At 35.4% G+C, this 21,453-nt stretch overlaps 2 protein-coding genes across 4 annotated transcripts in view; one reads left to right on the top strand and one right to left on the bottom strand.

The window, feature by feature from the left end:
* The window catches only part of PIK3CA (phosphatidylinositol-4,5-bisphosphate 3-kinase catalytic subunit alpha), an 88,559-nt gene that overhangs the window by 56,906 nt on the left and 10,200 nt on the right, over window positions 1–21,453 (bottom strand). Inside the window, exon 1 of one of the 3 annotated variants that reach the window (XM_063807359.1) lies at window positions 13,405–13,934. The exons of the other annotated variants lie outside the window; for them this stretch is intronic. The gene's annotated coding sequence lies outside the window, so the exon portion shown is untranslated. Of the gene's footprint in view, window positions 1–13,404; window positions 13,935–21,453 lie in introns of those variants that run through there. 3 annotated transcript variants of the gene reach the window in all.
* KCNMB3 (potassium calcium-activated channel subfamily M regulatory beta subunit 3) overlaps window positions 1–21,453 on the top strand; it is a 114,155-nt gene that overhangs the window by 84,495 nt on the left and 8,207 nt on the right. The window contains exon 5 of the transcript XR_010155875.1: window positions 2,991–3,092. The gene's annotated coding sequence lies outside the window, so the exon portion shown is untranslated. The remainder of the gene's footprint in view (window positions 1–2,990; window positions 3,093–21,453) is intronic.

Below are 21,453 nucleotides of genomic sequence, written 5' to 3'. Positions count from 1 at the left end.
AAAGGCAGAGAAAATATGTTTAATTATCTCCACTGTCAATATTGGAAGTTAGAAATTTAACTTCTGACATAAACCCCTCAAAATAATGAAGTATTAAAAAAATAAAATTATGGGTCCTATTTCTATTGCATAATTCACAGAATTAAAACAATTAGTTAATTTGTTTTAAAAATCTACTTTCCCATCTAGAATCAGCTAATTAAGATGTGCTTGGTTTCTTTGTTACAACTGGGTTTATAATACTAGTGTTCTTACCCATCACTAGTCTACTCACAATAGTATCATTAGCACTAAGATCTAAATAACAGTGCCGTATTTATGACTGCACTTTAGTTTCCACAAAAGCAAAATTCTGAGAACAGCATGAGTCATTATCCCTAGGGTAAAAAAAAAAATAATGTTTCTTTGGTCAGAATATGAAACTTATTGCTGATACCAGTAATTTAGTCTAGAAATTCCTTTTCTGAATAAAAGGAACAGAATGTTTCTTTTCTCTATTCACACACTCCAAAACTAACAGAACTGTCCATCTGTCTGCTTTTACTACTCTCCATATCTGGTGTGTGGTGACAGAAAAACAACCTTTAATCTAGCTATTTTCAGTACTGCTCTTTTGTTCTTCTGTTCTCTCAGTTTGTCTTTTTGCCAGGACAAAACACACAAATACAGACACATATAGAGACACACACACACTCTCCGACCTTTCTCTTCCTAGTGGGGTATTTATGACAAAATCATGCATTAATACACAGAGAACATTCTAAACATGGATATGTATATCCATAATGTTAAATGTTAAAAAGTTCTCAGGTTCACATTTTATATTTCATCTTAAAACATCTTCATTAATTAAAAGTTACAAAGGTAAAGAAATACTGATGTTATTATTTAATTAAAGTGTGTCCCCCCAAATTTCCTCAATAGAATGTTGAAATGATCTCTGTTGTTTTTATGGCCTCCTTTAATTGTTTCATTTGTTGGTACCTCTTACTCTGCTCATTATTCAAATGTGGAATACATTCTTCATGACATCACCACTTTCTCAATCTCCAAGGTTAAAACATTTGGTGCTTTCAACTCCTCTCTTGCATGACATCACTTCCACCCCTTAAATTACCCTCAAATCCATCACCTTTTTTTTTCAATCTTCCCTATCACTATTAGACCCTAAAAGAGTTCTCATATGCAGGACTGATTTGTCTCTAATTCAACAAGCATTCATTAAGCAATTACTTTCTATTAAGACACTAGCAGCTGAAGCAAAGGGATGGGTGATGGAAAGGAAAGGAGGAGAAAAACACTCAGACAAGTATATAAATGAAGTATATAAATGAGGTTGAAAAGACCTTATTATCTAACAATCTACAAGGCAGAACGTGGTAATTTTAGGAGAAAGTGGGCCTGATTTCTGACAGGTACAGAATGAGAAGAGTGCAACAGGTTAAGTAGACAGTATGAACTAAGACAAGAGGCCCTGAAAGCACAAAGTATCCAATTTCTCCCCTACCCACTTCATTATCCACAGTGTCACTAGAATTGGCTATCTAAAAACATATATCTAATTCCACCATTACTCAATTAAGACAATATTGTGAATCTCTAGTAACTATGTAATACAGCCTTGACTCAAGCCTCAAACATTACAACTGTGCTCTTCTCTTATTTTTCCCACACTCCAAGCTCTAATCTTACTAGATCAATCTTTTCCCTTTACAGTTTTTTGCCTTTGTAAATATGCTCCATGATCTTTTACCTCATATTCACATTTACTGCCATTTTAATCATACTCATCCTTTAAATTCAGCCCAAGTATCTTCTGTAAAGTCCCTTCACAGTCTTATTAAACTTGGCTGATAATTCCAGATGAACTTTTGAATATTTTGCTAAATTCAAAAACAAAAATCAAGGCAAAACTTCTTGGTATTTTGAGAACAGGGAGAACTGACATCTTTACAAGATGTTTTTCCTATCCAAATATGTATTTGGATAGGAATGTCATTGGATTTCAATGTTTCTCAGTAGTTAATTTTTCAAATTGAACTATAGTTAACATGTAACGAACTCTGCACATCTTAAGCATTAAGTTTGATGACTTCTGACAACTTCTTACACCCACGTAACCACTGCACAAAACAAGATACATAATATACATTTCTATTATCCTAGAACATTCTGTCATGCTCTTTTCCAATTAATTTCTCTCTCTGCCCCCAGGCAATCACATTTTGGTTTCTGTAATTATAGATTAGTTTTGCTGATTCTTAACTTTACATAAATTGAATCACAGTGTATACTCTTGTATTTGGCTTCTTTTGGTTAACATACTGTCAGGTACAGAATGAGAAGAGTGCAACAGGTTGGGATTCATCAATGTTTTAATGTATTAGTGGTTAGTTCTTTTTAAGTAGTATTCCAAAATATACTACAGCTTGTTTATACAATTTCCAGTTGTTGAACATGTGGGCTGTTTCCAGCATCGGCTATCAAAATTCCTACATCAATTTTTGTTATACTTAGCAAAATGCTAGGTTGTAAACTTGCAGAAGAGAGTTAATATTCTTATGCTTATCCTTTAAAAAGCCTGTTTGCAAGGCTGGCTTGGTGTCTGGGAACTTGGATCTTGGATTTTAGGAGGATTCCTACCCTGATTCCCATCTGATAAGACTGGCTCCATGTGTCTAAAGCATTTATGATAACAATATGGTTTATGCTTAATACCTGCTTTCCTTTGGGAGTCTGGAATTTGGGTGTGCGCTGAGCAGAGGGTATGATCAGACCCCGGTAAAAGCCCTGGGCACTGAATCTCTAGCGAACTTCCCTGGCTGGTTAGATTTCACAAGCATTGTCACAGCTCTTTGCTGGGGGAATTAAGTGTGTCTTGTGAAACTCTATGGAAGAGGATTGTTGGAAGCTTGTACCTGGTCTCCCCTAGATTTTGCCCCATTCACCTTTTGCCTTTGCTGACTGTGCTTTGTGTCTTTTCATTGTAGTAAGTGATAGAGCCATGAGTACGACATCATGCTGAGTCCTGTGAGTTGTCCTAGCAAACCATGGAACCTAGGGATGATTCTGGGAACCTCCTGACACATTAGGTAAATGTTATGTTTAACTTTATAAGAAATAGTTCTTATATTCCCACCAGCAATAAGTTAGAATTCCAGTTGGTCTATATCATAACTATTCAGTAGTATCAGTCACTTTTATTTCAGCTATTCTAGTGGGTATCTCATGATGGTTTGAATTTGTAGTGGTATCTTACCATGGTTTTAATTTGCATTTACTGATGACTAATAATGATGGTGGAAATCTTTTCATGTGCTTATTGGCCATTTGTATATTTTCTGTGAAATGTCTGCTCGAGTCTTTTGCCCATTTTTATATTAAGTAGTTCATAATTTTTTAAATGTTAATTTCTGAGTTTTTTTTTTTTTTGATCTTTAGAGACAAGGTCACACTTGGTCACCCAGGCTGGAGTGCTGTGGCATGATCATAGCTTACTACAGCCTCAAGCTCCTGAATAGCTGGGACTATAGGCACATGCCTCCATGCCTAGCTAACTTAAAAAAAAAAAACACACACACACACACAAAAACCAAAAACTTTTTTTTTTTTTTTGTAAAGACAAAATCTTGTTTCACTATGTTACCAGGCTGGTCTTGAACTCCTAGCTTATATGATCCTCCCACCTTGGCCTCCCAGAGCACTGGGATTAAAGGTGTAAACCACCACACCTGGCCTTCAGAGGTTCTTTATATATTCTGATACACATCCTTAATCCCTTGTAAATGCTGGGAATTCTGTTTTTTTAACTCGGTCTGTGGCTTGTCTATTCATTTTCTTAATGCTGTCTTTTGATGAGCAAAAACTATGAATAAGACCTATTTATCAAATTTTCTTTTGAGATCAGTGCTGTGTCCTGTCCAACAAATCCTTGCTCAGTTTTAAAAGATTTCTTCATGTAAGCTCTGCTATGGTTTAAGTTTATTTCTAGATAAGTGATCTTTTTGTTAATTTTCTGAATGGGTTTTTCTCTTCCACTATACTTTATAATTAGTTATTGTTCAGATAAACTATAGCCTGGGCGTGGTGGCTCATGCCTGTAATCCCAGCACTTTGGGAGGCCAAGGCGGGCGGATCACCTGAGATCAGGAGTTTGAGACCAGCCTGACCAACATGATGAAACCCCATCTCTACTAAAAATACAAAAATTAGCTGGGTGTGGTGGCAGATGCCTGTAATCCCAGCTACTCAGGAGGCTGAGGCAGGAGAATCACTTGAAACAAGGAGGTGGAGGTTGCAGTGAGTGGAGACCAGGCCACTGCACGCCAGCCTGGGCGACAGAGTGAGACTCCATCTCAAAAAAAAAAGAAAAGAGAAACTATAGTTTATATATTAATGCTATAATACCAAGATGCCACACAGAAAAAGATGGATAAATCTCACTAAATAAAAGTCAAAGATTCTGGTCTATCAAAAGTACCATAAACCAAAATGAATAACCACTGGCAAACTGGAAAAGCACCTGCAACACATACGACAAAGGGCTAATTTCTGTAATTTACAAATCGTTCAGGCAAGTCAATAAGAATTTTAAAAGGCTATAAATACAAAGTTTTCAGAAAAAGAAATTTAAGTAGCCAACTAACCTAAGAAAATATTTAAAAATGCAAATAAAAATATATCCCCATTTTTAAACCTATCATACTGAAAAAAACAAGTTTGATGAAACCTAGTAACTGCAAAGACAGCTCTCTCAGATTGTTGGTAGGAATGTAAACTTTCTGGGAGACAGTCTGACAATATGATTCAAATTTTAAATGCACTTATTCTTAGATTAGGCAACCCTACTACTGGGAACTTATTATATGGATGTCTTTGTAAAAATTCACCCAAAAGTAAGCCAAACAATATTCATTGCAACAATATTCATGAAAGCAAAAACTAGAAACCACCAAAATCTTCATCAATAGGAAGATGATTACATAAATTATAATAAAGCATTTTATGGAGTACTATATAGCTGATAATATCAATGATATAGACTTGTAGGTACTGACATGAAAAGATCTCCAAGATGTAGCAAAGTCGTGAAGGAACAGCTACAAAATAGTTTATAAAAAAGGGGTAGAATACACTTCGGATCTTAAAATATCAGAGTACAGACCTTTGTGTCACCAATCATTTCTAAACAAGGAGAATGAAAAAAACTCTTTCTTTGATGAAGCTGGAAAACTGTAACCCTAAACCATAATATACAAAGACAGGGAGAAAAAACAAACAAACAAACAAACAAAAACCTCACCAGAGGTGAGGAATGTTAAATTTAAGTGCCTAAAGAAGCCAGTCAATTCTCATGAAACCCCATTAAGTTCAGGACTAGGAGGTTCCTGGAACTACTGGAATTCCAGGTCTCCAACTCCAGTTGGTGTACTCAGTGACTTCCCAATCATGCAGAAATCAGAAGGCATAATTTCTGGAAAAACTAAACTCAAGATGCTTTGGACTTCAATAGATACAGAAGTAGATATGACTAAAACCAGAAGATTATGTGCAACTCTAAAGAGACCCAAAGTCCCTTTCTTCAGTATTTCTCTAAAACATAAGCAGCCCCCACAGAGAAGACTACAGATTTCCTCTGGAAAGGATTCAAAACTAGAGAAAACAAAACTAACCTAAAGAAAAATTGTGATATGAAGATTTCCTACAGCATAGTTTACCAATAGACAAGAGCTCTGACTTCACACCCAGAGCTTTCGGTCAGCTTTTCACATCTTTTAAATATAAATGACCACCGAGGATCTTCATGCATTTGAGGAATGTCTCCAATATTAAAGATTGAGACCAAAATGAAACAGAAGTGGTGAGAAACAGAGAATGATGGGACAGAGGAAAATGTCAAAGAAACTGTAAAGATAAAAGACTGCATCCTTATGCAGAGGAACCAATAAGACCAGAGAATAAGAACTGAAAAAAAAAAAAAAATCAATGAATGTTTGAAGTTAAAGTTAAGGCAATTTTCCAGAAGGCAGAATAAAAAGAAAGGGATGAGTAAGAGGAGGGAATGGTAAAAATTTAGAAAAACAATCTAGGAAGTGTAGTATCTGGCTAGTAGGAGTTCCAGAGAGAATAATGAAAACAAAGGAGAGGGAACTACCAAAAACGGCAAGGATACTTCCGAGAAGAATGTAAGTCTGCAAGCAGCAGGGACTTACGGAGTACACAGCACAACAGATAAACGATGCACACCAAGGTACCATACCATAAAATGAAGAGATTAATCACTTCCAGACAGAGAGAAAAAAGAATAAATAAAAAATCAGGAAACAGAGTGGCACTTACGAGCTCTAGCAAAATTGAAAGCTGGAATATACCAGAGCAATATCTGGGTAAAAATGATTTTCAATCTAGCATTCTACACTCACTTAAAATATCACATAATTTTAGGAGCAGAATAACACATATTCAGGTATGTAAAATCTCAAAAAAATTACCTCCCAGTTATCTCTCTTCAAGATGCCACAAGAGGATAAGCTCCTATAGAATGAGTTAGTCAACCATGAAGGTATGGGGCATAGGAGGAATCAATGCTTCAACACAGGAAGCAGGTGTAGGGAATTTCCAGGATGAAGATAAAAAAGAGTCTTGAGATAACAGCTGTGAAACAGACCTAGCAAGCAATCAAGATTAAATCAGAAATACTGAAGGCTCTAAGAAGGATATTATAGGAAAATAACCAAACTAATTATCACATGTGAGAGTTATTGCAAAGATGGATTGAAGCCCATGGAAAGACAAATTCAGACACAATGGTAACTAAGCAGATTTCTGAGATGAAGCATTAATTAAAAAACACAAAGAAAGTTGTAACAGAAAAAATATAACCCCATGTAGCATTTGCTTTATTACTATATGGTCATTGAATAATGAAATAACTAAATGTGGATTTAACCAGTAATGATTAAATATAGGATGATGAGATAAGGCAAAGGAAGATATGAGCATTAAAATTATAAGAGAAAACTAATGAATAATGTCAAATATTGGTGGACCAAGACAGAGCAATATACCCCATTATTATAAGGTGGCAAATATCAGAAGTAGTAGCTTAAATAGTTGAAAGTGGTTTCCTGAAGCATGACATGAGACAAGACAAAGTTGTGAGAGGGAATTGGGGGGAAGTGAGATACAGTAATGAACTGATGTTTTGTTTGTTTCTGAGATGGAGTCTAGCTCTGCTGCCCAGGCTGGAGAGTGCAGTGGCACAATCTTGGCTCACTGCAACCTCCGCCTCCCAGGTTCAAGCTATTCTCCTGCCTTAGCCTCCTGAGAGCTGGGATTACAGGTGCTTGCCACCATGCCCAGCTAATTTTTTTGTATTTTTAGTAGAGACAGGGTTTCACGGTGTTGGCCAGGCTGGTCTCGAACTCCTGACCTCATGACCCGCCCACCTCAGCCTCCCAAAGTGCTGGGATTACAGGCATGAGCCACCATGCCCGGCCTGATGTTTTTATTAACCTTTCAGTTGTAATTTGAAAATAATATGCATGTATTACTTTATTTTAGCTTTACCTGAGGTATAAATTAAAATTCAGTTTGATGAGTCTTGGTGAATGTATAGTTGTAAAAACCACCACTACAACCAAGTTTTAAAACACTTCCGGGCCGGGCGCAATGGGTCACGCCTGTAATCCCAGCACTTCGGGAGGCCGAGGTGGGTGGATCACCTGAGGTCAGGAGTTTGAGACCAGCCTGGCCAATATAGCGAAACCCTGTCTCTACTAAAAATACAAAAAATTAGCCAGGTGTGGTGGCAGGGGCCTGTAATCCCAGCTACTTGGGAGGCTGAGGCAGAAGAATCGCTTGAACCAGGGAGGCGGAGGTTGCAGTGCACCGAGATTGTGCCATTGCACTCTAGCCTGGGCAACAACAACAAGAGTGAAACTCCACCTCTAAACAAAAACAAAAAAACACTGCCAAAACCCACCTCTACAAGTTTTCTTCCTTTGTTGTCAATACACCACGTAGGTAATTACTGGGGTAAGAACTGAAGTTTAGGTCTACAAACCATCAATCCATTTTTAATAAATTTTTTGTTATTCTAGCACTTTTTTTTTTGAGATGGAGTCTCCCTCTGTCGCCCAGGCTGGAGTGCAGTGGCACGATATAGGCTCACTGCAAGCTCCGCCTCCCGGATTCCTGCCATTCCCCTGCCTCAGCCTCCCGAGTAGCTGGGACTACAGGTGCCCGCCACCACACCTGGCTAAGTTTTTTTTGGTTTTTTTTTTTTTTTGTATTTTTAGCAGAGACAGGGTTTCACTGTGTGTTAGCCAGGATGGTCTCGATCTCCTGACCTCGTGATCCACCCGCCTCAGCCTCCCAAAGTGCTGGGATTACAGGCGTGAGCTACCGTGCCTGGCCTTTCTTTTTTTTGAAAAGACTATTTTTTTCCCATTGAATTACCTTGGCACCTTTGTTGAAAATCAGTTACCACATAAATAATACCTAACCAAGTTTATTTATGTGTTTTTATTAACAAATAAGGTAACATATAATATACAAAGCAAAAATGTTCAATAAAAAGAAAATTATTATAAATGTTACATTTCATTAAATCACGGGAAAAAGATCTATAGGATATACCAGTTTGTCCAAAATAAGAAATTAATTGAAAAATATTACTATATTAAGAATTACTCTTTCTAGATTTTCAAATCTCTTTCATCCATCTGTATGTCTATCCTTATGCTAATGCTGTACTATTTTGATTATTGTAGCTTTATAGCAAGTACAAATCAGGTACTTGTAAGTGTTCAGATTTTACAGTTTTTGTGTGCAGTTATGTTTTTTGCACTTCCACATAAATTTTAGAACCAGCCTGTCAATTTCTATGAGAAAACCTGACAAGATTTTGACTGGGACTGCACTGAACATAGTGTACCAATTCATGAATATAGTGTACCTCTCAATTAACTTAGTTCTTCTTTAACTTCCATCAACAATATTTTGTAGTGTTCAGTGTACATGTTTGTGTATCTATTCTTATTACTAAGTATTTATGCAATACTACTGTAAATGGTTTTTTAATTTCATTTTTGGATGGTTCATTGCTAGTGTTTAGAAATATAATTAATTCTTGTTTGTTACCTTTTACTCTACAGCCTTGCCTAAGTCACTTGTTAGTTCTAGTAGTTTTTTTTTTTTTCTTTTTGGTAGATTCTTTAGAACTTTCTCTATAAATGCCATCTATTTGGTTTTACTTCTTCCTTTCCATTCCAAATATCCTTTAAATTTCTTTTTCTTGCCTTACTGCATTAGCTAGGACCTCCAGGATAATGCTGAATAAAAGCAGTAAGAGCAAACATCCTTGCCTTGTTCTTCATCTTAAGTGGAAAACTATAAAATCATTCACCATGAAGTATGATTTTTTTTTTCACAGACATTCTTTATCAGGTTGAGGAAGTTGCCTTCAATTCCTAGCTTGCTAAGAGTTTTTATTATAATTTGTATTGAATTTTGTCAAATACTTTTCTGCATCTATTGAGATGATCACTTTTTTTTTCCAAATATATCTTATTAGTATGGTATATTACACAGAATTGATATTTCTAAGTTAAGTGAGCCTTGCATTGCTGGGATAAATCCTACTTGACCATGATTATAGTATTATCCTTTTAAATATAATATTGCTAATTAAACATGCTAATATTTTGCTAAGGATTTCTGTGTCTACATTTATGAGGAATACTGGCTGCTAGTTTTCTTTTCTTGGGATGCCTTTGTGTTGGCTTTGGTATCTAGTAATACTGTCCTCATAAAACGAATTGTGATGCTCTCCTTCCTCCTGCTTTTCTAAAAATGTGGTTGGGACATGTATTTTTTTCTTCCTTTGGTGTCTGACAGAATTACTAGCTATGCCATCAAAGCCCAGATTTTCTTTATTGGAAGTTTTTAACTACTAATTCAATTTATTTACTCTATATAGGTCTATTTAGATTTTCTACTTCTTTTGGAGTCAGTTTTGGTAATTAGTATCTTTCAAAGAATTTGTTCATTTCATCTAAGTTGCCAAATTGGTTGTTGTAAACTTGTTCATAATATTCCTTTATCTTTTTAGTATTTATAGTATCTGTAGTAATACCCATTCTTTCATTCTCAGTATTTCTAATTTACATCCCTTCTTGATCATTTTAGCTAAAGATTTACTGAATTCTTTAAAGAACCAGCTTTTGATTTCCTTGATTTCTGTTCTGATCTTTATTACTCCCTTTCTTCTACTTACTTTGGTATACTTTACTCTTTCTTTTCTAGCTTCTTAAGGTAGCAGCTTAGATAATTGATTTTTTTACCTTTCTTCCTTTCTGGCATAAGCATTTAAAGCCAAACATTTCTTTCTTAGCACTGCCTGAGAGCTACATACCAAATATTTTCTTACATTTTGTGTTCATTTTCACTCAGTTAAAAATATTTTCTATTTTGCCCAGTGAATTCTTTTTTCACCCATGGGTTACTCAGAAATAGTATTCATTTCCACATATTTGGGGATTTTACTTATTTCTTTCCATTTTCCTTATTTCTCTCCATGATTTTTAATTCCTTTGTAGTTGCAAAACATACCATATAATTTCAATTCTTTCGTATTTATTAAAACATTTCATTTTTGCGGGCCAGTATACTATTCACCCTGGCTAATGTTACCAATGCACTTTAGAATAATGTGTTTTCTACTGTTGTTGGGTATTCTGCAGATGTCAATTAGATTGAGTTGGCTGATTGCTTTATTCCTGTCTTCTGTATCCTGTTTTCTGTTTACTTATCCTATCAACTGTTGAGAGAAGAGTATTAAAATCTCCAACTCTTCTAAATATTGAATTGCCTATTTCATCTCTCAGTTCTATCAATCCTTGTTTCATGTATTTTGTGCCTCTCTTAAGTGCATATACATTTAGAATTTTTATATTTTCCTGCCATATTTGTCACTTCATAATTTTGAAATGTTCCTCTTTATCTCTAATAATACTCCTTTTCTTACAATCTATTTTGGCTGACATTAACACAGTTACTCCAGTATTTTGATGCCTGTTTTCTGAAGAAGGAAATCATCCAGCCTCCTCACACGGTCCTTACTGGAAGATACATTTATTTTGATGATAAAAATTAAACAAAAATTTAAAAAGGGAATATAATTATAGGTTCAGAAGATATTTAAAATGAAAGCATGTTTATCACACTTTTATACTAATACAATTAAAAATCTGTTAAAAAGCATATATGAACAAACGTATTTCTATATCCCCTCCAATGCCCCCCACTAGAATTCACTCCGTTACCAACATTGGCTTCACTTTGGGGAGAATGTGAGTGAGTGGTCAGGAGAAACTGATACAGGAAATTAAAATTTGCCAATATGTCTTCTCCTTTATATTATTTTTTTCCCTTACAAAAGCAAGGCAAAAAAATAGCTATTGATTGTTTCTTGAATTATTCGTAATATGAATGACAATGCGAGTCTTTCATTATTAAGCCTGATTGCACAAGTTCTGAAGTAAGAGAAAAATGGAAGAAAGGAAATTAAAGATATAAAAGAAAAACATCTGGGAGCTGGAGAGACTTACATGTTTAGATTAAAAGGGACCAGTGGGCAGAATAAATGTAAAGAACTATACTAGACAATAAAAGATATGAGATAAAAGCTTAAAAGCTTTCAGAGATGGAAAAACAAGTAATCTGCAAAAGAAAAATTATCTGACTGGCAATGCTATTCTCATCAATAACAAGTAAAAAACAATGCAGTAATTAAAATGCTGGAAAACAATTTGACCAGGAATTCTATACTCAGCAAACTATCATGTGTAAAGAAAAAATAAAAGTCTTTACAGACAATTAGTTTTCCAAAGTTTTACTTCCCCTGAACCAATTCTAAGGCACTTAATTGATTAATTACTCTAGCCAACCAAAGGTGGAGGTTAAGAAAGAGGAAGAGACCACATGCTAGAAATGGTGGAACTGAACCAGTGGTCAAATAACGTAAACAAATCATTAAGAAAAAGCAGTCCTGAGATAAACTTTAATTACAGAAAGTAATATGCCCAAACTTGAAGATGAAATCTGAATTCCAGAGTAAAAAGTATTCAGGAAAAACAATACAACAGGTTTGAAGCAACAGATGAAGAACTGAGGAGTCCAGCAGCACTAATGGCACGCTGAATACCGTTTTTATGGTTTTCACAATAGAAAAAAGAAAAGTAATTGGAAACTTTAGGGGAAAACAAAAAATGTATAACATCATGCTAAAAATGAAGCAAAAGAGCACAATTTTGAGCAGTATGTGGAATATATGAAAAGATAAACCATATGATCTGAATGCAAAGAATATTCATTGTGTAGTTCATGATGCTGGACACAGATTCAGAGAAAGAAATCCAACTGTAGCACTCTACTTGGTTGTAAAGTGAAACATTTTTATATAATATTAATGTAAATAGTACTAGGTTCAACTATTACAATCTATCTATAGTTAAAAAGAAAGAGGATTTAAATATGGTTATAGAACAGAATGCAAATGTTATCAATACTTGACAATTTAAAAGTAATTATATATAACATTTTGTAGAAGGGTGGGAAAGACTTGAAAGGAAGAATGGGACACTATTATCACTGTCTAACATAGTGAGGAATCAGGAATATTACTGAAAGTTGATGTGGTAGAAAATGAAGATATGAGTATCTTAAAAGTAGAAAGACACTAACAAAAGCTAAAGAAATGAATGAAAGGCTAGTGAGATACTGATTAAACATGGTAACAAAATTAAGAAACAATATCAGAAACTTTCAAAAATGGAATTAGAATGCTCAAATTTAATAATCTTCAAGTCCAGTAGCTATTAAGAGGCAATTCTTCCACTTCTCAAATGCTCCTATTATTTACTAAGGTATGTGTATATTTCAGCTTAATACTGGGGAGGGTTATTGTAGATAATTGCTTTTTATAAAATTCTTCTGAGGCACTGAGGAACTCTTTTTGGAAATCCTATAAGATATAACAGTTTTTCAAGTGTTTAATACATTTCAAAGTGTGGTGCCCTAATTTCCATTTTCTTGGTTTCAGTTCCAGAAATATTGGCAGAAAAAGTAAAAAGCTGACAGCTGGGTATAAGATATTACAAGACGACTCTAATTATCTAAAATGTTTCTTTTAAAAGAACAGTTGCTACTAAATATTTCATTGCTAACATTTGGTTTAAACCGTGGCTACATGTATCCTATGGCATACTAGATCTGAATTTTGCAGCTGGTTGTTGATTTCCATCAACACCTTAAGAGTGAAGTCTACAGTAAGGCTAAACACATCTAAACTTTGGAAACTGAGCTTTCAAAACTACAGTGGAAACCCATGTGAATACTTACACACATATCTGTTTGCCTTAATTGTTGCAGAATAAAATGTTTCCTACATAAATATCAGCTCAATTTGATTAAACAAATATTTGTAGACATCCCATAAGGCACTATAACATGCTTTCTGCAAGAGAAATAAATAAGCATTACAAAGCAGAGTAAAGAAGGTTAGATGTGAAAGTGAGAGACAAATGGCTTAATATCCAGCAATCTGTTCATACCCTAGAGGAATAGGCATTATTTTATTTTTATAAAGTGTGAATATGATGTAAAAGTTTATTAAAACACCTTTACCCATAACATGATAAAACATAAACTAATATGTGAGCTTTATGGGTAGAAAATGGAGGGGGTAATTTAAATGAACATGTGAGCCGTGTGGGTAAAAATGGAAGGGGTAATTTTACAGTTATTCTCTATCTTTTCTGTAAAGACCAAAACCAGAAAAGAAGCCAGATTTCTTATGTGTAAGTCTTGAGCCTACACTTAAAAGCTGGGTAATTAAAAGCAAATACTTAATTTCTCAAGATATCATTTTCCTCACTGAAAATGGGACTAATTACTCCTTGCCTTCTTAATTGGATTGTTAATGATTTGACAAATATTTAGCATGCAATTATTTTGTGCCAGGCTTTTACTGTAAGATTAAATAAAAGATCTAAAATATGGCATCCCTGACTTCAAGAGGTTCATGGTCTAGTGAGGAAGGTATGAAAAGAAGTGTAATTTAGTATATGTGTGTTGTAATAGAGACTATGGAAATACAGAAGAGGGAGAGATAGACTTTGTCTAGGAGAGTGAGTCTGGGAATACTTTACTCAGATTACATATAAGCTGAAGATAGTGTACCAAGATCAACATGTTACTGAGTAGGAGAAGCCATAGCAAAAAAGGCTGTGAACCACAGAACAGCATGAGCACAAGAACAGGGGTCTAGAATAACCTAGGTGAGCGTGTAGCAGTTCAGAGTGACTAGACTGTAAGGTGTCCATGAGAAAAAAATGTAGAAAATGAGCACAGAAACGAAGGCTGATGCCAAATTGTGAGAATTACAGTAAATCAATGAGACTGCATGTTATCCCAAGGTCTGTTCTTCAACATCTTGTCCTGGGATCATATGCGTAAGGATCATGAGAGGGAAGCCTTATTAAAATTCAGGTTCCAGGCTCAACATAGTGGCTCATGCCTGCAATCTTAAGGCTTTGGGAGGTGGAGGTGGGAGGACTACTTAAGCCCAGGAGTTCAAGGCTGCAGTGAGTTATGATCAGCCACTGCACTCCAGCCTGGGTGTCACAGCGAGACTCTTGTTTCAAAAAATTAAAATAAAAATAAAATTCAGGTTCCCAGTACTATGGATCCACTCAACCAGAATTTCTAGGGTCTGGATAATTTGCACATTATCAAGTCTCCTGGGTGATCTTATACAACCCAAGTTTGAGAAGCATCAATATAGGTCATAAGGAATTACTAAGCTTTAAGCAGATCAATTTTGTATTTTAGGGTGATTATTGTAATAGCAGTGTGAAAGCAGTGTTAATCTCCCCCCAGTCTCTTCCATACAGCCTATTTATAATAGCACACACACAAAATTCTGCTATTTACCTGACAATTTTTACAGCAGTGTGGAAAGTAAAAGAGGAGAGTAGAAAGGTAGAAGGACAGGTAGGGACAGTAAAGTGAAATGGGAAAGGAATAAACTAAGGCAGTGATTATGAGAAAAGATGGGGCTAAAATCCAGAGACCTTTCTAAGAAAGAATACCCAAGATTTGGTAATCAGTTGGATTTGGCAGGTCAAAAGGGATAGAATCAAGGTTAGCAGAAATTTCTTTTTCTTTTTTTTTTTTTTTAAGACAGAGTTTCACTCTTGTTGCCCAGGCTGGAGTACAATGGCGCAATCTTGGCTCACTGCTACCTCCGCCTCCTGGGTTCAAGTGATTCTTCTGCCTCAGCCTTCTGAGTAGCTGGAATTACAGGTATGCGCCACCATGCCCGGCTAATTTTATATTTTTTAGTAGAGACGGGGTTTTGCCATGTTGGTCAGGCTGGTCTTGAACTCCTGACCTCAGGTTATCCACCCGCCTTGGCCTCCCAAAGTGCTGGGATTACAGGCATGAGGCACCACGCCCAGCCGGTTAGCACAAATTTCTAACTTAGGTAAGTAATGATATTATTAAATTAGAACAGAAAAGGATCACATAAAATAGAGATGTGAAAACATTCTGAAAACAAAATCTAATTGTAAGGTATTAATCAGTTTCCTTTCTAGAGTGCTTCCCACATTTTTCCTTTTCTTAACTTGGATGGAAAGTGTATTCATATTTCTTTCAATGTAAATGAATCCCATGTTTATTATAGAAATTTATTCACTTAAGCACTGACCGAAAGGTCTATTATGGGCCTGGGATTGTGCTCTGTAAGTATCGGAAATATAGCGGTGCACAGATGAATGATGAAACCAAAAGAAAACGTACCTAAGACATCATATTAGCATCTTTTATGTATTCTCTTACAGCTTTTTTGTCTGGATATTTTTGGTTTGTTTTCTATAGTTTTGTATACTTGTACTCATATAGTATACATAATTTTGTATCTTTTTTCACTACAAAAACATTTCTGCAAATTATTGTAAACTCTTCATAAACATTTTCTATGACAACCTATTTCCATGGGAGATGTTAAACAGTTTAGTTGTTAAATACATAAGCTATTGTAAATTATTATATCTAATGCTGCAAAGAGAATTATTGGGTCAAACTGTATGTTGATTTTAAAGGCATGCAAATTGTTCACGTGCTTTTCTAAAGGGTTAAACCAATTCAGACTGTCAATGGAAATAAATGGACAAGCACATTGCATGGCACCCTCACCAGCAAAAACATCACTAGAAAAATACTTTTGCTAACTCAAAAAGTAAAAAAAAAAAAAAATCACTACATCTTAAAATTTCACTTCTTCAATTACCTGTCAGGGAAAAACATGTCCCTTATGCTTGTACCTGCATTTCCTCTTTAGTAAATGAGCCCAACTTCTCAAATTCTTTGCTCATTCATCCATATGGGTCATGGTGCTTTTGAAAGTATTTGTAGTAAAAATTTAAAGACAAACATCTATTGAATTTTTGCAGAACTCTAATCCTGGTCTGCACATCTTTTAGTTTGTTCACTTGTATGGGGGTTGGGGGGAGAGGAGGTGAGAGAAAGAGATTTTTTTCTTTTCTTTTTTTTTTAAAGATAGGGAGTCTTGCTAGCAGGCTGCATTTAAACTCCTGGGGTCTAGCAGTCTTCCTGCCTCAGTCTCCTGAGTAGCTTGGACTAGAGGGGGCACATTGCCACGCCCCAATCTTATTTGAGAGTCGAACGAATGATTGTTCCTCCTTTTGAGTACTTACAATTCTTGAAGCTTTGGAAAGTATTTCCCCATTCACATAAATGTCTTTTTAAAATGACACTAGGCATAAGTTTACTCTTTTCCAATTAACTCTTCAACTTACCTAGACTTTATTTTGGTATGTAAGATGAAATAAAGATTCAAAAGTCTATTTTCCTAAGTATTTAATACTCTCAAAAACAAATCTTAGTCTTCCTTTTTCTCCTAATTTCTCATTACTTCTTTATCATATTTAGAGTGTTTCTGGGATCTCTATTCCCCTTTACCAATTTTACTATCAATGTGTATGCCAGTATTCAACTCTTTCATTTACTCTAATTGTATTGTATATTTTGATAGCTAATAAGCTACAGGGTTAGCTCTCTGTCCTTCATTTTCCATTCAAAAGATACCTTACTTTTATCTGTTTATAGTTTCTCAGACAAAATTAAAAATTACCTTGCTAATTTCTCACTTTTTTTTTTTAAAGAAGAGAATTAGGCTAAACCTGTAATTTAATGAGGAAAACTGGTATCTGTAATTGCTGGACTTCCCATTCAGAAACATGATATTCCTTTCCCTGTACCCTCCAACATCCCAGTAGATTTTTAGGTTTCTTCACATTGGCTCATTTATAATTTTATATTTTCTGTTACTATTCTAAATGGTTTTTTTTTCCGTTTTCTAAACAATTACTGCTATCATAAGGAAGAACTATTGATTTTTAAATATTTGCCTTACATGTATTTACTCTAGAATTCTTATTCATTCTAACAATTTCTCAGTTGACTCTTGGTTTTCCTAGGAATGAAATCCTATCATACCAGGCCGGGTATGATATTATGTCTAACTTAGGCATGTAATCCCAACACTCTGGGAGACTGAGGTAGGCAGACTGCTTGAGCCCAGGAGTTCAAGACCAGCCTGGGCAACATGGCGAAACCCTGTCTCTACCAAAAATATGAAAAATTAGATGGGTGTGGCAGAGTGTGACTCTACAACATGTGTTTAGATAATGTGTTTATCTACTTGTAGATAATTTCTACAAGTAGAAATTATCCTTAAAATGCAAAGATGGCTTAATATGGCCACAACAAACTATCATCTGTGCATGTGTATTCTCTTTGATACATGTATGTATACACATAAATTCACACTGTTTTAAATACATGTATTGCATATATTGCATATATAACTTCATCATGTTTTAGATTTCTGTATATGTTTTATACAGAGATAAAACGTATACTTCTGTACAAGGTGATATATAAAAACTATATACATTGTACTTTATGAGTAATTAAAGAGATTTTTCAAGGAAAACATTGACCGTACAATCACAGAGTATGTTTGTGTTGTTTACCATTATATACCCAGGGTCTACCACATTGTCAATTATAGGGTATATTGAATAAACAGGAAATAATGTTTAATCACTCAGCTTTTTAAAAAAATATAAATATACATATAGTGATATTTTCTCAGCCCAATTCTGAAGGCGCTTTTGAAAAATCTGTTTCATTCCCCAGATGAATTACTTGAGTCATATTAGAACAATATGGAAATGGAACATTTGGAATTACAACCATCTCACAACATCTGGTCGTGTGACCACTGGACTTTCTGTTATTTCTTTATTATTATCACTTTTTGAGACAGAGTCTCATTCTGTCACCCAGGCTGGAGTGCAGTGGCGTGATCTCAGCTCACTGCAACCTCCAACTCCTGGGTTTAAGCGATTCTCCTGCCTAAGCCTCCCGATAGCTGGGATTACAGGCACGCGCCACCACGCCCAGCTAATTTTTTGTATTTTTGGTAGAGACGGGGTTTTGCCATGTTGGCCAGGGTGGTCTTAAACTCCTGACCTCAAGTGATCTGCCCGCCTCGGCCTCCCAAAGTGCTGGAATTACAGGCGTGAGCCACCACGCCCAGCACTTCCTGTTATTTATGTTTCTTTCTCCTATCTGTTCTGTTGTATGTCTATGGATGTGCTAAAGGAAATTCAATGATACTAGGCAGAATTTACTTTATAAAAACACTAAGCAGGTTTCTGTTACCCCCTTTGCCTAGAGACAAGAAGACAGAAAATGTAAATAAGGTGACAAATCTATGTGTTACTTTCACCTCCTTATGGAATCATCACTCCCTTTGTGCAAACACCCAATTTTTGTCCTATCTGCTCTGTGTGGAGAAGCAGCACTTCCCTTAAGGCCTTGTAATGAGAAATGTACCCTGAGCCTCCTGTGCCATTCTTGCTAGCTGGACAGAAGACATTGCTACTGAGCCAAGAAGACTTGATCTCTCTTACACCGAGGAAGAAGGGAAGGTCTGATGCAATGGAACAGGACATTTGCTTATAATTCTAGATCAGAACCATAATAGTAATTTGCCTACTAACTATGTAACATTGAACAAACTACTGTTTTGTGAGCCTGAAAAGTTGGTACTAAGTAGCTAGTAACCGAAAGAGGTATTTCTGGGGTGCCATGTCCTAGAAAGGAGTATGTGCAAACAGAGTCTGTGATTGTACAGAATCGACATTTTTCTTGAAAAATCTCAAGTCATCCATAAAGTACAATGTATGTGGTTTTTGTATACCACACTGTACAAAATTGTGTGTTGTACAAAGATATAATGCACATACAGCAATCTAAAACAATAAAACTATATATGCAATATATAAAATATACGTAGAATTAAGAAGGGTGAAGGCTTACATGTGGGGTGCACACGTGTGTATATCAAAGAGAATACATGACAGTTTCTTGTTGCCATATCTGCAGGCCACATTGGAGACCAATACAATTGCTCAGCAAGCCCAAACAGCAGTTTCTCTTCCAGCACCGGATCAAACTGCTGTTTCTTTGGTTGGGCACTACAGGCTGGGTATTAGAGGCCATGTTGTATGAACATTACATGTCTGAATAATAGAATCACACTCAACACAGCAAAATGTACATACCTAGACCTAGGCACTGAGACCAACTGAAAGGATGGCAAATTCTTATCTTTAAGTGTCTACTTTGAAGCAAAAGCTCAGTAGTCAGATGTGATTTGCAATATTTACATTAGTTACGTGCTACATAACAATGTTCTGGTCAACTGTGGACTACACATACAACAGTGATCCCGTAAGATTAATGGAGCTGACAAACTCTCATCATTTAGTGACATCATAGCTGTCATAACATTGTAGCGCAATTACTTTACTTTTTAAAAAATCTAGTGTAGCCTAAGGGTGCAGTGTTCATCAAGTCTACGGTAGTGTGTAGTAATGTCCTGGGCCTTCACATTCACTCACCACTCACTCACCAGCTCACCCAGAGTAACTTCTAGTCCTGCAAGCTTCACTTACGGTAAGGCTTTATACATGCATACCATTTTTTAAATTTTTTACACCGTATTTTACTGTACCTTTTCTATGTTTAGATATATTTATATATACAAATACCACTGTGTTACATTTGCCTATGGTATTCAGTATAGTAATATACTGTACAGGTTTGTAGCCCAGGAGTAACAGGCTGTACCAGATAGCATAGGTGTTTAGTAAGCTATACCATCTAAGTTTGTGTCGGTACACTCTGTGGTGTTTGCACAATGATGAAATCATCTAATGATGCATTTCTCACAACATATTGCCACTGTAAAGCTACACATGACTGTATTATTTTTGTCACGTTTTTATGTTTGACTGAGTAGGTACAGTTGATTTCATGTAAAATAAATAAGGTGAGATTCTACTGTACTAATTTGATGTGGGACTTCATTTTCCTAATCATGGAAATGAAGTGATTACACATGTATCAGAAGTGTTATTGTGAGGATTAAGGGAGGCAGCATATACAAAGTCCATAATGCTCCCCCTCCTCAGGTTTATATTAAAGTTTGGGTTTATGGGAATTCAAAATACACATTTGTGTGTACATATAGAAAAATCAAGAAAACTTCTTCCATGGGTTTCAGCTGTAACTCTTCGTGATGTCATTTAAAAATAAGTAATAAATTCTTAACTTCAATGCCTAAATTAGTCATAATCCCTTACTATGGAAACAAACTCTTGGACAGCACCAGGGCAATCCAATGTCATGTTATTTTTTTCATTGTACATATCACCCCCTAAAAGAGACAAAATTATATGCAGTTTTTCATGTACAAAAAAGCTTGGAAGCATGCTTAATAAAAGTCATTCTTTAAAAGCACACAACAATGAAAACAATTACAACAAAAATCGCAGATAATTTCTGAAGAAACCTCCATATATGTTAACAACATATGTAGTTTTTTAAAGTGTGTAGATTTTACTATTATCCTGGTATATGAGAAATACAGACCATGAAATCATCAACTTTAGAAAAATAAGTTACCCTGCATGACCATCAAGAGCAGTCTAGCCAAAACTGCTAAAACGCAAGAACATAAACGTATATACATTTTCCATAAACTTAAATATGAGTGAATAGTCTCATTTACATAAAGTAGTAACAACAGTACTAAAACCAGGTAGCCGATACCACAGAAACTCGTATCAGTGGCACCACATAGCTGTTTGGTTATTAAAGGCAAAGACTTAGAGATTGAACTGATGGAATTAAAACACATGGTTGCTTTCCTTATTTTTACATAAATGACTTGTAAAGTTTACACATGTCCATTGAGTGTCCTAGGTAACAAACAATGATATGCAAAAG

Source organism: Pan troglodytes, chromosome 2, assembly GCF_028858775.2.
Source record: "Pan troglodytes isolate AG18354 chromosome 2, NHGRI_mPanTro3-v2.0_pri, whole genome shotgun sequence".
Classification (NCBI taxonomy): Eukaryota; Metazoa; Chordata; class Mammalia; order Primates; family Hominidae; genus Pan; species Pan troglodytes.
Note: the sequence above shows the minus strand (reverse complement) of the source record. Positions and strands in the feature narration are given on the sequence as shown.